The sequence below is a fragment of the Sciurus vulgaris genome (assembly GCF_902686455.1).
Source record: "Sciurus vulgaris genome assembly, chromosome: 4".
In the NCBI taxonomy this organism is placed as follows: Eukaryota; Metazoa; Chordata; class Mammalia; order Rodentia; family Sciuridae; genus Sciurus; species Sciurus vulgaris.
The window spans coordinates 89,023,873-89,033,089 of record NC_136464.1 but is presented as its reverse complement, the minus strand read 5'-3'; the positions used below and the strand labels follow the sequence as shown (position 1 = coordinate 89,033,089).

Sequence of the window (9,217 nt, the reverse complement as noted above, 5' to 3'; positions counted from 1 at the left end):
AAGTCTTTATTCATGACCCTTAGCTCTGTCAGGAGCCTTGGCATTCTCTTTACCACTTGCATCAGTCTCTCCCACAGAACTTGACGTGAGATGTCACAGGGTGGCCACTGTGCTCAAATGTCATGGCTAGTGGGGGTGCTACTTGGTTTGGAAATGGCAGTCAGTGCCAGGAGGCTTAGGCATTGTCTTCCCAGAGAGATCACTGTCATCAAAATAAGCTGCTCCCACAAGTATGCACACTCCAACATCCTGGGCAGGTCCCAACATGGCCTAGTTCTCAGTGCAGTTAGCTTGAACAGTCAATAAGGGAACCCACACCATTTTGCTTTGTAAGCCCAGCAGAGCTTTAGACTCTCAGAATGTCACGTCTCCTTGATGTGACCCTCTGTTGTCAAATGCTTTAATGTTTTGCTTCATATAGGCAGAATTCCTGGTAAATAAGTACTTTAACACCAGTACAGCATGTGCTCTACTAGAGTGGATGAGAATGAAATACTGCTGAGATAAGCCTCCATGTTTTTCCTGTGAAGTCCCTCATACACATTCGATTTGCAAGCGGAATGGTTCAGATTGCCAACATCTCATTGGTAATCCTGAGCAGAAAGGATACTGGCAAAGAATGTTAAAGGTTGTCTATGAAGTATAATTAACTGATACCACTCCTTCCCTTGTCTAAAATATTTCAGCATCACCATCAGTGAGGAAGACTTACTTTTTAGTGTAAAGGGACACAAGTTATTTTCTTTGGATTATCATCTCCAAACTTGTAGTTTCCCCAGTTTCACTCTTGCCTATCCTTCAAAAGAAAAATGCAAGACAGCTTAACTTGTAGGAAAGGAATAGTATTTTACCATTAAATGGAGGTCTGCTGCGTTTGTTTTAGATAACCTCTAACAGATTAAGGTAATTCCCTTCTATTTTAGTTTGCTAAACTTTCCTTTTGAAAAAATGTTTTTATAGTGCATTATAGTTGTATATAAAAGTAGGATTCATTTGGACATGTTCAAACATTCAAGGAATATAATTTTATCCATTTCAATACCCAGTTCCTTTAAAAAAGTTAAGAATGGCTATCACATTTAATTAGAATTTTTTTCTGCATTGTTGAGTTTTCCAGAGGGAGCAGGTTTGGGAACAATATTCTCTGAGCTCTTCAATTTGCACCCTTTGTACATCAAGATCAGTTTTGATAGATAAAAAATTCTTGGCTCACAGTCTTTCTTTTTAAATCTATACATTATTCCATTTTCTTTTGTCATAAAATATTACCATCAAAAACTCTGGTAATAATCTATTTTTCTTATGTTCTTTTTGAATAGATGCCCGAAGAATTTTTTTGTTTCTTCAAACTTAAATAACTCTGGCTATCTTAATTTAATTCTTAGGAACATACTATAATATTTCAATGTGCAATTTTAAATTATTTCTTTAAATTATTAAAAATTATTCTAGAATCACTATTTGTTCTGAACACTTGCTTTGATTTTCTTTAAAATTTCTATTATATACTTTGCCTGATTTTGATGCTTATACCCTCAACTCCTATTTTCTATTGTTTTTACAAAGTTCCTCCTCTTAAACTATTTCACCAGTTATTGAATTTGTTTTCCCTCTATAGTTTTCATTTCTAAATTTTTTTTGTTTCTAATTCTTTCTCATCATCCCATTTCAAATTTTTCTAATTTTTATTTGCTGTTCTTTTATGTCTTACAAGCGATTTTCCTAATGTCTTTAAGTTTATTCTGAAATAGTAGGTTGTAGTTTATTTTTTTTGAGTATTATCTTTCTGATGTAACTTCAGTGTGCACATAGATGCTATAAAGTTCACTAAATTTTAATTTTTTCTTGCAGTAGCTTGTATAGGATTTGATTATACTTTACTATTGTAAATTTTTCTGAATTTAGTTTTCCTAAACTTTGGGTGGCTTATTCAGGTAACTTCACTGAGCTTGATTTCTGAGCTTTTCTGGCTTTGTTCCCCTCACTTTTATACAGACCTCTTTTCTTCACTCCTATTCTCCCCCTCATTCTGCTCAATTTTGATTCTAAGTATCCTTTTAAATATGGGACTCCATTCTGGAAAGGAGTCTTAGTGGTCAACTTTTAGAGTAGATAAGAAATATGCTGTTCCAAACCCTTTAGGCCCTACAATGTGCTCCTTGTCCTTTTCTACCTTTGAAGTGGGCAATAATACACATTGTTTCAGCTGCTGTCCTCAAAATGAACCCCCCATACTTGCCAGTAAGTATCTTTTGGATGTTTGGGCTGTTTTCAGGTCCTGTAAATGAAACAGATTCTTTACTAGTTTGAGAATCACTGAGGGAAAGATAAGGGAAATGTCACTGAGGTTCAGCCATGAAGGGCAGTTAGAGTGGGAATGCTAAAGTTCCCTAGGGCACTATCCTTGGTCTCCACCTGACTCTCTTTGGGGAGCTCATCCATTCATATGCCTTCAAACATCACTTTCAAAGGTAAATGTTTCCTCAGATCTGAATTTTCAGCTCAAAAATCTTTTTTAACTTTAAACTTGGAGTAATTTGGAGGTTCCACTGGTATGAAAAATATAGGCTAGCCCAAAGCAAATGTACCACTTTCCCCCCTGAACTTTGTCATTGTCTCAAAATTTTCTTTTTAATCTGAAATATTAATTGTTCTTGTAATTTTTTTTCTTTAATCCCCTTATTTAGGAGTACACAGTTTAATTTCCAAGTATTTTGGAATTTTTAAAATATTTTGTCATTTATTTCTAGTTGATTCCATAAACATCTTCATACAGTTCCATTCTTTTGAATTTTACTAAGATACAAAATATAGGCCTAGTGGACATGCCATGTGCAGTTGTGTATTCTGCTACAGTCAGTGACCTGTGTTCTATAAATATCAATTAGGTCAAGCTAATTGACAAGAGTTGTTCAAATCTTTTTATCTCTCCTGACTTTCTCTCTACTTGTTCTACCAAATACTAAGATATATGTTGAAATCTCTAATTATAGATTTGTCTTTCCAGTTTATCATCTCTATCAGTTTTTCATCATGTATTTAGCACTCTAGTTTGAAAATGCCATCCCTAGCATATAAAACTTAAATACATACAAATCTATAATTCAATACTCTAATATATTCCATTGTTCTGTTTATGTATGTCTGCACAAAATCAAACTGTTTGTATCACTGTGACTTCAGACAATACTTTATTGCTAAAGCAAACCATCTTCCTTTCCCTCAACTTCTTTTTCAAACATGTGTCCAGACACCATGAAATAAACTGTAATTGCAGTGACTCAGAAGGCTGAGTCAGGAGGATTTCAAGTTTCAGGCTAGTCTCAGCAACTCAGTGAGGCCATAAGCAACTGAGAAAGACCCCACCTTAAAATAAAAAATAAAAAGAACTGGGGGTGTTGCTCCAAGTCAAGAATACCTGGATTCAATCCCTAACTATATATATATTTTGTCAACAGGATACACACACACACACACACACACACACACACACACACACACACACATATACACACACACATATATATTATATTATAAATATATTATATATATGTATAATCTCCTAGATCTTTTAATGCATTTATTGTTCATGTAAAATATGAGCAACTGGTCAATTCTTGTTATGTTTAATATTATTTTATTTATTTTGTACAATATATATATTTTATATACCCCTGTTGCTCAGAGATATTTTCTGATTGAAGATATAGCACAGGGGTTGGTAAACTTTCTCTTTAGTGAACTAGGTGGTTAAGTATTTTAGGTTTTCTGGAATATACTATCTCTGACATGATGAACTCAGCCACTGCTGTAACAGAACACAAAACAGCCAAAAACAAATGTCAGTAAATTGGCATTAACTTTACCAAAAAAAGGTGTTTTTCAAGATGGCAGAAGAGAGGTCACTTTCCTGGCTGCTCTGTGGCATGAAACCAAGAAAGCAGATAGGTAATTTCTCAGCAAGGTGGGCAAAAAAAAAAAAAAAGGTGGTTGGGACTTTATTGGGAATTAATACTGGACATTCGAAGCAGATAGGGGACTCAGGAGATCGGATATATTAAGGAAGAAATTCCCAGTGCCACCCAGTGGCAGGCAGAGCAGTCACCTGTGAGCAAAGTGGAGGGATAAGGGAATATAAGGGACCCCCCTCACATTTTTAGGCAACCTGAGGTATGTCTGGGTACTGGGAAATCAAAGATCAAAGACACTGCCCCACTAAATTGAAAGGTGTGTGGCACAGTATTCTTGTGTAGGAAAGTGCATCCATCCTGGCTTCCCTTGGAATACAAAGGAAGAAACCATTTTGTGGCCTCAGCATGGGGTCCAGCAGCTGGGGGAGCCGATTCCTGACAAACCCAAGCATAGCCCATAATACTGTCCTGGCAAACCCACACCACAAAACATACAGTGTGCCTAACTGACCAGGATAAAAATCAAACATGGAGAGGAGTTTACAAAGGAGAATACAGGTCATGGAAACTCACCTAGCTCTCCCCCTGCACCTCCAGAGTCCATTCACTTGAATGACCAGCTGGGAGAGAAAACCATGCCAGGATTTGAAAGGGTGGGGACAGGAGTGACTGAGATAAAGAGATTGAAGCCCAGAGACCAGGAAACACTGGGTCTATGGTGACAGAGAGGACCAAAAATTGGCTCTTCCGCTGCACAAGTGGAACCAAGGGGATATATCCCTAGAGTGCACAGTTTCCTAATGTGGACCAGCAACTGCTAAGGCCTAGAGTGCGCTGATTTAATCTTCAGACTAATAGCCTTCAACAAAGAACCCAGAGCCTACCTAAGCCTAAATCCTGCCTCCAGGAGCTCCACCCACAGGATTTTCTCTCACAGAACACTCCAGTGACCCCACCCTGAGGATGAAGCAGATCTCACACTCCAGTTCACCTAGCACAGCTAAGGAGAGAAGCTGTGAATATTTTGAATTTCAACAGAAACAACTCTTTAACTTTTCACTGAGCTCTTTTCCTTTCCTCTTAATTTTTATTTTTTTTCTTTTCTCTGCTTAACTGTAACCTGAATGGTTTATTCACATACATATTCATATTTGTTTCTTTTATCTCATTTCTAGCATTTTTCATGATTCAGTATTTTAAGGTCTAGGATGTTTGATTGATATCTTTCAGTATTGTTTTGTATTCTTTTTAAAATTTTTATTATACATTTTTTTTTCTCTTAACCATGTCCCTTGATTCTTTCTCTTTTCTTCTGCTAAGAGTCAATCTCTACTGTTCTTTCTTTCATTCTTCCTTTAATTTTTTACTTCTATTTTCTCTCCTCCTCCCTCATAATCATTACATCCTGCATCACTTCTGTACTTTCCCTGTTCACTATTCGAAATTGTAAACCCTTTTGTAAACATTGTTTTATGATGGGCAATGACTGATCTCATCATTTCTATTTATTGTGACAATTAACACTGTAGATGTTGAGTGCTCCAGGTCCTACTTAGCCACTACATTCACTGTCATCTCCATGTCTGCCACTGCCTCCACCATGCTCTCCATCTACGCCCCACTCAGCACCACTGCAGACCAGCAGTAGCTGCAGCTCTCATCATTGAAGGGGCTTAGCCTGGTAGATAAGGAGAACAGCTCTCAGCAGGACCTGCATCCTGGACAGCAAGACTTCAAAGAGGATCTTCCAGGAGCCCATGCAGCTACAAACTAACATACCTGCCCCCAGCATGGGGGATGAACAGTGGTGACTAAGAAAGAAGCCCCACTGTTTTGTCATCTTTCCTATGGGATACCATGATATTTGGCAGATGTATAAGAAAGTTGAGGCTTCCTTTCAGACAGCCAAGGAGGTGGATCTTTCCAAGGATATTCAGCACTAGGAAGCTCTGATGACTGAGGAATAGTATTTTATATCACATGTTCTGGATTTCTTTGCAGCAAGTGATGGCATAGTAAATGAAAATTTGGTGGAATGATCAAGCCAAGAAGTTCAAATTACAGAAGACCACTGTTCCTATGACTTCCAAATTGCCATGGAAAACACACATTCTGAAATGTATGGTCTCCCTTATTGACACTTATATTAAAGATTCCAAAGAAAGGGAATTTCTCTTCAGTGCCACTGAAATGATGCCTTTCATGCATTTTGTGAAGAAGAAAGCAGATTGGGCCTTCGATTGGATTGGGGAACAAAGAGGCTACCCATGGAGAACATGTTGTAGCCTCTGCCTCTGTGGAAGGAAACTTCTTTTATTATTCTTTTGTGTCAATATTCTGGTTCAAGAAAAGATGAATGATGTCTAGCCTCACAGTTTCCAATGAACTTATTAGCAGAGATGAGGGTTTACATTGTGACTTTGCCTGATGTTCAAACATCTGCTACACAAACCACTGGAGCAGAGAATAAAAGAAGTAATTATCAGTGCTGTCAGGCTAAGACAGGAGTTCCTCATGGAGGCCTTTCCTGTGAAGTGAATTGGGATGAACTGCAATTTGATGAAGCAATACATTGAATTTGTGGCAGACAGGCTTATGCTGGAGCTGGGCTTTAGCAAGGTTTTCAGAGGAGAAAAGACATTTGACTTTATAGAGAATATTTCACTGAAAGGGACGACTAACTTCTTTGAGAAAAAAGTATGTGAGTATCAGAGGATGGGAGAGATAGCAAATCCAACAAGGAATTCTTTTTACCTTCGATGCTGACTTCTAAATGAACAGAAAATGTGCTCTTATTTTGCTGAAATTTTTTCTCCCTTATCATCCCCCACCAAAAGAAATCAGCTAAAATGAATCAACCAGCTAAAGCATAGTCCATAACATTGATTAATTATATCTAAAAAACTGTGTAGCTTCACTGTTTTAGTCAGCTATTTTACTGTTGTAACTAAATGCTCTGACCAGAACAATTTTAAAGGAGGAAAGGTTTATTTAGGGCTCACTGTTTCAGAGATCTTAGCCCATAGAAGGCAGACTCCATTCCATGGGGATCGAGGTGAGGCTGAACATCAAGACAGAAGAGTGTGTCAGAGGGAAGCAGAGAGATAGCAAGAGACTCCACTCTCTAGGTATAAAATATATACTCCAAAGTCATGCCCTGGGGGTTTTCAAGATGGCGGCCTAGAGGGTGGCTGCATTTCATGTTGCTCCAGGACTCAGGATTCAAAAGAGGAGATATTGAGACGCCTGGGACCAACTCAAAGCAGCCGGGTGACTCTCACCCCCTGGGGGGGCATCCCGGATGGGACGGGGGTCCCGGAACGCAGGAAATTTTGTGAAGTAGAACTGCCGGCGAGACGCCCCTCCCCCCGCTGGAGCAGTGAACTCGGACAGCTGGGAGCGCCGTAAAGGAGGCCGCTCGGCACAGCGCTGGGACTCGGAGCAGCCACTGGGGCTCCGGCGGCTGCCCAGAGGAAGAGTGGCGAGGAGAACTGGGTGGACTCAGGACACCAGGGCCTGCCCTGAGGAGGAAGAGAGGAGCGTGGCCACTTGGATTCGGAGAGACTGCACCAGAGCTACAGGCGGTTGCCAGAGGAGAAGCTGCGCGGCGAGCTGTTTGGAATCAGAACGACGCTTCTGAACACCGGGGCCTGCCCTGAGGACGAAGAGGAAGAGGAGCGGCCGCTTGGATTCGGGTGACTACACCAGAGCTACAGGCGGTTGCCAGAGAAGGGGCTGCGTGGCGAGCTGTTTGGACTCTGACCACTTCTGAACCCCGGGGTCTGCCCGGAGGAGTAGGAGAAGGAGGAGGAGGAGCGCGGCGGGTCCTTTGGACTCGCAGTGACTGCATTAGCGCTCCAGGCGGCTGCTCAGAGGAGAAGGCGAGTGGTGAGTTGTTTGGTCTTAAAGTGACAGCTCCTGAACACAGGGGGGCTGCCTGGAGGAGAAGCGTGGTGGGACGCTTGGTCTTGAGTGGCCGCACTTGAGCTCCGGGCGGTGCCCAGAGGACCCGTGCAGCGGGTCACGTGGATTCAGAGCCACTCAGAGGGACTGCTCCTGAACACCCGGGGGGTTATCTGGAGAAGGAGGAGGAACGGGGAGGGTCACTTCGACTCCGAGTGATTGATTGCCCCGGGCTACGGGTGGTTGGTGGGAGGAGGAGGCACGAAGTGAGTTTCTTGGACTCCTAGTGACCGCACCAGAATACTGGGCGGCTGTCTGGAGGAAGAGGCCTGTGGCGGGTCTCTGGGACTCAGAGCGATTGTTCAGGGCCACAGGTGGCTGCTCAGAGGAGGGGCCACGCAGCCAGGCGATTAGGTGCAGAACAGGGTCCCAGGATCTAGGAGGCTTCTGGGTGGAAGAGCCGCACAGAGACAGGCTTAGGGCGGAGCGAAGGTTCCAGGCCTATGGGCAAATTCTCTGAGGAGGGGCAGCCTAAGGAGATTCATCTGCGAAGGGTGAGGCTCCCAGGCCCAGGAGGTAGGGCCGGGCCCCTGGAAACTTTGCAGAGGAAGGCAGCCCAGCCCAGGGAGTAGCTGTAAATTGAGGGGAACCTCTAGGAGGAAACTGACCAGCGAGACCTCCCCACTGGGTGAGTCTTCCCTGCTGGGTGAGGTTTCCCCACAAGGACGGTAAAACCAGAGACACAGGCCCAAACAGGCCTTGCCTCAGCCCACAGCCTAGGTCCGCTTTGGATGACCATTGGTCAACAAGTGGAGGCACCTCTGCCCACTAGCAGGGAATATACCCCACCTGAAGGCCACCACTCCTAGAGAGGCAGCTTCCTTGTGGAGCACCGCATTATCAACTTCCTCCAAGACTTCAGCCTACTGAAGGCTAAGAGGGGATATATATAGAAATCTTCAGGGACATTGTAAATCAACAGAGGAAATCTGCAATATCTCAGCGGTCCACTGATACCTGAACCATATGAGAAAACAAGGAAAGAAAATGCTGCAAACAAATCTAGATATTACATCAATAAAACCCAATGACAGCATGGCAGAAGAAATGACAGAAAAGGAGTTCAGAATGTACATAATTAAAATGATCAGAGAAGCAAACGATGAGATGAAAGAGCAAATGCAAGCATTGAATGATCGCACCAATCGACAGTTAAAAGAGCAAATACAGGAAGCAAAAGATCATTTCAATAAAGAGTTAGAGATATTGAAAAAAAACCAAACAGAAATCCTTGACATGAAGGAAACAATAAACCAAATTAAGAACTCCATAGAAAGCATATCCAATAGGATAGAACACCTGGAAGACAGAACCTCAGACATTGAAGACAAAATATTTAACCT

General features: G+C 41.8%; 1 pseudogene across 1 annotated transcript; it reads left to right on the top strand.

Moving 5' to 3' along the window:
- Positions 1 to 5,264: 5,264 nt before the first annotated feature.
- Positions 5,265 to 6,829, top strand: LOC306660008 (ribonucleoside-diphosphate reductase subunit M2-like; annotated as a pseudogene). The gene has a single exon. The product of its transcript is annotated as a ribonucleoside-diphosphate reductase subunit M2-like (transcript).
- The last annotated feature ends 2,388 nt before the right edge of the window (positions 6,830 to 9,217 follow it).